We start from the raw sequence: 8,643 nt of genomic DNA on the forward strand, positions 1-8,643 counted from the left end.
CTCCTTTCCAGGAGCTTGTAGAAATGTGAACAGGGACTGAGCACTTGCTGGGTGTCAAGTTCTGTTCTCAGTGTTTTGCTTGTATTGACTCGGTGGCCATGGCTCAGCATGAGGCCTACGTGGGTGGGGAGGGTCACTCTTCAAGCTGGATACCCCACTATAGCTTCATCTGGACTTCTGAAGGGAGACCAGGAGACTTTGGATCCTGGGAAATGCTTGTTGGTGAGCAAGCTGTGTTCCAGGTGGCCTGAGTACATAAGTGGGGATGAGTAAGTGCATGCACGTGGGCCCCGATATAGAAGGCCACCATCATGAGCAATGAGCACAGATGTCCAAGGTGCTGTGGTATGCTTGCCAGAGCACCACACTACTGCCTTGCTGTGTGACATTGGGCCCTTTGCTTAGTATGACAAAAGGAACCCCCACTGATATCCTGCCTCCTGGTGTCCACGCCTTTGTGATCCCTCCTCCCCTTGAGAATGCGTGGGAACTTCAGCTTGCTACTAACGAACAGAATATGGCAAAGGTATATAAGACTCCATCATATACTAGAGAGAGAGAAAGAGAAGAGAAAATGACTCTTGTTGGCTTGGAAGAAGTGAGTAAGCTGCCATGTGGTGAGGGGGCTTATGGAAAGGGCCACTTGGCAAAGAATGTTTCTGGCTTCTGGGACCTGAAAGTGGCCTGCAGCTGGCAGCCAGCAAGGAAATGGTGATCACAGCCCTAGAGCTACAAATAGATGAATTCTGTTACCAAACTGAATGAGCTTGAAGCAGATCTCTCCCCAGTTGAGCCTCTGATGAGACTGGAGCCCTGGCTAACTAACACCTGGAGTAGTCTGGTGAGCCCCTAAAGCAGACCCCACTAAGCCACATGCAGGCTTTTGACTTATAGAAACTGTGAGAGAATAAATGTGTGTGCAGTGTTAAGTCTCAAAATTCATGGTATTTTATTATGCAGAAATAGAAAACTTAAACTCTCTATGTAAGTTTCACTTTTGGTAAGACAGAATTAAAAAAAAACAAACAGCTTTCTTTCTTTCCCCCAGACTCCTACCCACCAATCTCACAGGGATGCAGTGAGGTGAATTGGATAACTATCTATAAACTATTCTAATATCCTGGAGAAAATTGCTAATACAAAGTATAGTGATTATATCATCAAAGTAATTTTTAAATTCATCCAAAAAGCCAATCTAATGAATTGGATGAATAGAAGTTTTTGGGAAAGTTTGCAAATATAAAATATAAAGCACTTGGTAAATGCTAGAAATTAGGAAGACTTCCATTAGAGATGCTCAGTTCTCATGACGGGTAATTATCGAGGCAGAACAGGCAAAGCAGCTCCTTCCTGGGTCCTAACAATAGACACAGAGAAATGAGGTTAATAATCCCTAAGGAGAAAGATTACTGAAGTTGGCGTCTCAAAGAGTAATTGTCATCCCCAAGGCCAGAGGAGTCTCATTATTAATGTTTAATCCTTCAACCAAAAGTTCAGATGGTGTGCCTTTTGAAGGTGGCACAGCATGAGACAGCCATTCTTATTGCTAGTGGGGGAAGTGGTGACTCCCACATCATTAGGTCTGGCTTTCTTCCCCTCACTTTCTTCACCTCAAAGCTTTGGGTATAAGCAAAATTTGGATGTAAATGGTAGAGTGCTGTGGTTAAGATCTTCAACTCTGGAATCAGGTCTGACAGACCCTCATTCAAATCTCATCTGTATCTGTATCACTGTGTTGGTTAGCTCTTGCTGCATAACAAACAACCCCAAACTTAATTATGTAAAGCATTTATTTAGTTCACAAGTTTGCAGACTGGCTGGGCAGTTTGGCAGTTCTGGACTCAGCTTGGCTGATCTTTGCTGGGCTGATTCACAAATCTGCAATCAGTGGGTCGGCTGGGGTGTGGCTGGTCTGAGGTGGCTTCAGCAGGGAGAATTGGGCTGACTTGGGTCTGTTCCTCATGGTTTTTCATCCTTCAGCAAGCTGGTTTAGTCTTATTCACATGACAGCTGGCAGAGTTCAAAAGAAAGAGAAGCTTAGAATGGGTGCAACTCACTACTACTGCATTCTGTTGATTCAAGAAAATTATAAAGCCAGCTCAGATTCAAGGAGTGGGGGAATCAACTCTACCTCTTGGTGGGAGAAACTTGGAAATCACATGCAAAGGGGGTGGATACAGGAAGGCTATTAATTGGGGTTATCAATGCTTTGTCCCAAGGCAGCAGTACTTCAACAGCAGCAAGAAATAGCAAGATCCAATACGCAAGCACTTTTCAAGCACCCACTTGTTTACTAATGCCCATTGGCTAAAGCAAGTTGCATGACCATCCCAGAATCAAAGGGTGCAGAAATAGACTCTACTTCTTGATGGGAGGGAAAGACTGCGTGGCCATTTTTGCAGTCCTCCATACTACCCATCCAAGTGTTATCTGGGAAAATCTTAACTATTGTCAAATCAAATCAGTGAATCCCGGATAAGACACAAATACAACAAAATCTTGATAACTGTTTAATCTGGAAGGACAGCAATCAGCAGGTTGGTGGCCACACAGTGTCCAGCACTACCACAGTCATCTCTGTACCTCTTGTTTTCAACCCAGTCTTCTCTTCTCTAGTTCTGGGACTGGCCACCTTTGTCAACCTTAGGGCTGAACAACTGAAGCCCCTGCCCTCGGATTCACACTTTTAGAGCATCTCTGTGAAATAGAAATAAAACACGGGCCACTTATGTAGTTTTAGATTTTCTAGCAGCCATTTAAAAAAATTAAAAAGAGACAGGTGAAATTAATGCTAAAAATATTTTAAATGTAATATATTCAAATATTATCTCAATAAGTAATCAATGTAAAAATTATTACTGTGCCATATTTTTCACATACTAAGCCTTCAAAATCCAGTATGTATCTTATACTTACAGCCCATTTCTATTGGACAGCCTTGTCTGAAGTACTCCATGGCCTCCTGTGGCAACTGGCTACCATATTGGACAGCACAGCTTTAATTGGTCCTTCTCTGGTGCCCTCCAGCTGCATCTCTCTTGTGGAGTAAGGAATCCATGGAGCAAAAAGGATGTCACCATTTGTAGCTCCCACTCCCTTTTTCTAGGCCAGACTCTAGGGGCCTACTGAATCCCAGGTGTTCTGAATACTCTGACCATCAGCTCCATGCCAGCTTCCAGGGATTTCCTGGGCTTCTTCCCCAAGTCCAGCCTCCAGACATCTGTCCTGGTGCTCATTCCTAGGCCCAGGTTAGCGAGCCAAAGGGTGACTGTTTGCTGGCTGGTGTGTGTAGATATTGCTGGAATGTGATGTGTATGAGCCCCTTGCAATGAGAGACAAACCTGATGGTGGGAAGAGAAGGGGAGTGGCCCTTGATCCAGTGGCCACTGGTACTCTTGCCCCAGGCCCCTAAACCTGAAAGGTGAGCATGGGTATCACCACTGCCTGGGAAGCAGGCCAAGAATGTGGGGGACCTCTTTGGTTCTTCTTCCTCCCTCCACATCTAATTTTGTTGGCAACTCCTTTTGACTTGACCTCCAAAATACAGTTGATCTCATCATTCGCAGCACTTATCCTCTGTAAAGTTGCCACAAACACTGAATTGGAGAATACTGAATCATTGCTCCTAGGGGAAATACAGGGTTAGGTTCCTGTGAGCTTTCGGTCACAACACTTTCATCAACCTATCTATATCTAACCTTGTTATATGTGTGTTTTCTGCTTAAAGACATCTTATTCAATACACATTGTTGATTCATTAACATTGAAATCATGGCCAACAGCACTATTGTTCATGCCTGAAAGAAGCTTATCTAACACACGTATTTTCTCCATAAGCCATATGACACTTTGGAACTTGGGAATACTTGCACTAAGGAATGCTAGACAGCACTTCAGCACTACATGTGAGTACCATTTTAAACAGCTAAATTACCAATAAAAAGCACAGACGTGAAAAACAGGGCACTAAATATACAGTCATGCATTGCAGAAGGACATTTCAGAAAACAACAGACCACATATAAGCCAATGGTTCCATAAGATTATAATGAAGCTGAAATATGTCTATCACCTAATGATGCCATAGCTATTGTAATGTTGCCATGGTGCAACACATTACTCATGTGATGCTGGTATAAACAAACCAACTGTGCTGCCAATCTTATAAAAGTATAGCACATATGATTACATACAGTCCATAATACCTGATGATAAATGACTATGTTACTGCTTTATGTATTTACTGTACTACATTTTTTATGTTAGCGTGTACTCCTATTTATTTTTTTTTTAAAGTTCACTGTGAAACTATGCCGTGTTATGCTGGCAGCTGCCACATACATCTCATGTTTGCTTGGTCTCTTGATTGCATCATTTTCTCTTGTGCCTGATTTGATCTTATGTTGTTTTGCTCATCATGGCTCCTAGGTGTACAAAATCCATAGCCAATGTTGCCAGTCAGCGGCCACGTCAAGTGATTGAGCCGGAAACAAAATTAAAAGTGAGTAAAGATTGTGAAGGTGGAAAACCAGTGATGGTTATTGCTCGCCAGTCAGGCACGTCTCATTTCACCCTAGCTATGATCTTGAAGAACAAGAACAAAGTGATGGAAGCTGTTAAAGAATCTGCTTTATGGCCAGGCATGGTGGCTCATGCCTGTAATCCCAGCACTTTGGGAGGCCAAGGAGGGCGGATCACCTGAGGTCAGGAGTTCAAGACCAGCCTGGCCAACATGGTAAAACCCCGTCTCTACAAAAATACAAAAATTAGCCTGGCATGATGGCAGGTGCCTGTAATCCCAGCTACTCGGGAGGCTGAGGCAGGAGAGTTGCTTGAACTCAGGAGGTGGAAGTTGCAGTGAGCTGAGATCGTGCCATTCACCCCAGCCTGGACAACAGAGCAAGACTCTCTCAAAAAAAAAAAAAAAAAATCTGCTTCATTGAAGACAATGAGAATAACAAAAACTTGAGAAGGGCCTATATCAGATATGGAGAAACTTCTAACAGCCTGAATTGAAGATCAGACACAGAAGCATATCCCTCTCAGCATCCTAATGATCATGGCCAAAAAAGAAAGTTTGCTGTTGAAAGACAAGGCTGGACCCAACTATGTTGTTGAATTTACTGCTAGCTCTGGGTGGTTTAAACAATTCAAGAATTGTTACTCATTACATATGTGAAAGTGAGTGGTGAGTCTGTGAGTGCTGATGTGAAGGCAGCTAAAGAATTTGTGGAAACTCAACATAAACTGACTGTGGAGGGAAATTACTTGCCAGAGAAAATCCTCAATGTGGATGAAAGCTCCCTATTCTGGAAAAGGAGGCCTGAAAGGACCTTCATCCAGAAGGAAGCCGAGTCGATGCCAGATTTCAAGGCTTTGAAGGACAGGATTACAGTCTTGCTTGGGACAATGTTGCAGGCTGCAAATGGAAACCCTTTCTCATCTGGCATAGTGGGAAACCCAGGACCTTTGAGCATATCAGTAAGCACACACTGTCCGTGTACTACGGGAGCAGTAAGAAGTCATGGATGACCCAGCTCTGTCACTCAGGCCGGAGTGCAGTGGCGCGATCATGGCTCACTGCAGCCTCGACCTCCTGGGTTCAAGTGATCCTCCCACCTCAGCCTTTCCAGTACCTGGGACTACAGGTACACGTCACCACGCCCAACTAGTTTTTGTATTTTTAGTAAAGATGGGGGTATTGTCATGTTGCCCAAGCTGGTCGTGAGCTCCTGAACTCAAACAATCCACTCACCTCAGCCTCCCAAACTGTTGGGATTACAGGCATGAGTCACTGTGCCCAGCCCATGTCTTGGTTTTTAACAAAAAACTTACAAAGTAAAAAGAAAAAATTTAAAAATACATACAATCTTATAGAATGAGGACATAAAGAAGATATTTTTGCACAGCTGTTCAATGTTTTTGTGTTTTAAACTGTTATCAGGAAAGAGTCAAAAAGCTAAACAAAATTAAAAAGTTTATAGAGTAAAAATGTTATAGTAAGCTAAGCTTAATTTATTATTGAAGAAAGAAAAATATTTTGGTATAAATTTGGTCTAGCCTAAAGTGTTTATAAATTCTACAGTAATGTAGAGTAATGTCCTGGGTCTTCACATTCACTCACCACTCACTCACTGGTTCACCCAGAGCAACCTGCAGTTCTGCAAGCTCCATTCATGGTAAGTGCCTAACACAGGTGTACCACTTTTTATCTTTTATATCATATATATATATATATATATATTTTTTTTTTTTTTTTTTTTTTTTTGAGACGGAGTTTCACTCTTGTTGTCCAGGCTAGAGTGCAATGGCACGATCTTGGCTCACCACAACCTCAGCCTCCCCAGTTCAAGCTATTCTCCTGCCTCAGCCTCCCGAGTAGCTGGGATTATAGGCATGAGCCACCACACTCAGCTAATTTTGTATTTTTAGTAGAGACGGGTTTCTCCATGTTAGTCAGGCTGGTCTCAAACTCCCGACCTTAGGTGATTCGCCCGCCTTGGCCTCCCAAAGTGCTGGGATTAGAGGCATGAGCCACTGCCCCGGCCTAGATCATATTTTTACTGTACCTTTCCCATATTTAGATACACAAATACTTACAATTGCATGCCAATTGCCTACAGTACTCAGAACAGTAACCTGCTGTACAGGTTTGCAGCCTGGGAGCAACATGCAATATCATATAGCCTAGGTGTGTAGTAGGCTGTACCATCTAGGTTTGTGTAAGTACACGCTATAGCATTCACACAATGAGGAAGTCACCTAACGTTTCTCAGAACGTCGTATCCCTGTTGTTAAGTGGCATGTGACTGTATGGCATAAAGAACCCTTGTTTACAGTATGAGAAACTGAACCAAGAAGGCAGAGGGTCACCTTGTTTGACTTCATCTGGAAATGTGCATGTTGCTCACAGATTTTTCACTGTCCTGGACATGTCTGCATGTCTGCAAATGACCAGGAAAGTGCCATGAGTATTGATTTTGAGGTTACAAATAAAACGTGATGAGTAGGTGAGTTTGCAAATATGGAACCTACTAACAATGAGGATTGACATATCTTCCCCAGCCCACTGCTCCATCCTTCCTCCAGCCACTGTCCTCTCTTACCTGGAGGAAGCGGGGGGTTGCCTGCCTTCCTTCCTCCTTTCCACCATTGACCCCTGACCCCATCACTCACTTTCCTCTTCACAGCCAGAGGCTGTCTGGCTTGCTTTCTTTTCTTTTCTTTTCTTTTCTTTCTTTCTTTCTTTCTTACTTTCTTTCTTTCTCTCTTTCTCTCTTTCTTTCTCTTTCTCTCTTTCTCTCTTTCTCTCTTTCTCTCTTTCTCTCTTTCTTTCTTTCTTTCTTTCTCTCTCTTTCTCTCTCTCTCTCTCTTTCTTTTTTTTTTCCCCCAAGATCTTGCTTTGTCACCCAGGCTGGAGTACAGTAGTGTAATCTCGGCTCACTGCAACTTCCTCTGCCTCCCAGATTCAAGCGATTCTCTTGCCTCAACCTCCCGAGTAGCTGGGATTACAGGCGTGTGCCACCACACCCAGCTACTTTTTGTATTTTTAGTAGAGACAGGGTTTCACCATCTTGGCCAGGCTGGTCTCAAACTCCTGACCTCTGGTGATCCACCCGCCTCGGCCTCCCAAAATGCTGAGATTACAGGCATGAGCCACCGCGCCTGGCACAGAGTCCTCTCTCTAAAAGATGAAACCTTCTGCTTCTTTTCAGTTCCTCTCGGGACTGAGTCCAAACTGCTCCCTGTGGGCTGTAAGGCCCTCCTTGGCCTGTCCCTGTGGCCATCTCGGGCATAATCCCGTGTTCTCCCCTCACTTGCTCCTTCTAGCTGTGCTGGTCCCTTCATCCTTTCTCCAGCACACCAAGCCTGTCCCACCTCTGGGCTTTGCACCAGCGGTTCTCATCTCCTCATCCTTCAGGTCTCAGTTTGAAATTCCGCCTGCTCATATAGGCTTCCCTTACCACCCCCAAATCATTCCATCTCTCCATCAGAGCCCCTGATGAGTTGCCTGCCTAGTTCATCTGGATTCCAATGGAACAATTATTCATGGCATTCCTTGACGAGTGTTGCCATTGGACTATAATCTCTTTAAGGCAAGTCGGTCTTGGATTTATTCACCTGTGGGTCTTGAGGTCTGGAGCAGCATCTCACACAGTAAGGTTCCATACAGACTTGTTGCTAAGTGTGTGAGCAATCCATAGCTGGAGTGGCCTGTTGGACTTCACTCCTTCAGCCCCAGGGAAGCAGGAGCCTGTGTGCGTGGCCCGGGTCAGGAGAGCCACCACTCATCCCCCTTCACGAGGCTGCATGTGCCCCGCTCCCACCGGGCTTGGCATCATCCCTGTGAGCTGCACATCACATGCCTTCTCCAGGCCCCCAGGAGGCGTGTTTCTGATCAGAAATACTTGATAGCCAAGGCCTTTCCAGCCCCAGGGTCTTCTGGCCTTGCCTCAGAAACCAACCACCTCCCTGCGGGAAAATGCACCATTCTTAAATTTAGAACCCACAGGGCCTTGTGATCCCAAATAGCACATCCTTATAATCTTGAAACCTCAGAAATTCAAGGGCTCCCCTAAGGGAACTGACCACCCTTCTGGTCCTCTGAAAACCCCTTTTGGTAAGCACCACATTTTTGTAATT

At 44.4% G+C, this 8,643-nt stretch overlaps 1 long non-coding RNA gene across 1 annotated transcript; it reads right to left on the reverse strand.

Annotated features, from left to right (window-relative positions):
- Positions 1–1,970: 1,970 nt before the first annotated feature.
- On the reverse strand, positions 1,971–3,341 carry LOC134740328 (uncharacterized). Its single transcript, XR_010127722.1, has 3 exons — positions 2,917–3,341; positions 2,584–2,697; positions 1,971–2,010 (listed from the first exon to the last, which is right to left on the reverse strand). It is a non-coding gene; the product is annotated as an uncharacterized LOC134740328 (long non-coding RNA).
- Positions 3,342–8,643: the final 5,302 nt, after the last annotated feature.

The sequence above is a fragment of the Pongo pygmaeus genome, chromosome 9 (genome assembly GCF_028885625.2).
Source record: "Pongo pygmaeus isolate AG05252 chromosome 9, NHGRI_mPonPyg2-v2.0_pri, whole genome shotgun sequence".
Classification (NCBI taxonomy): Eukaryota; Metazoa; Chordata; class Mammalia; order Primates; family Hominidae; genus Pongo; species Pongo pygmaeus.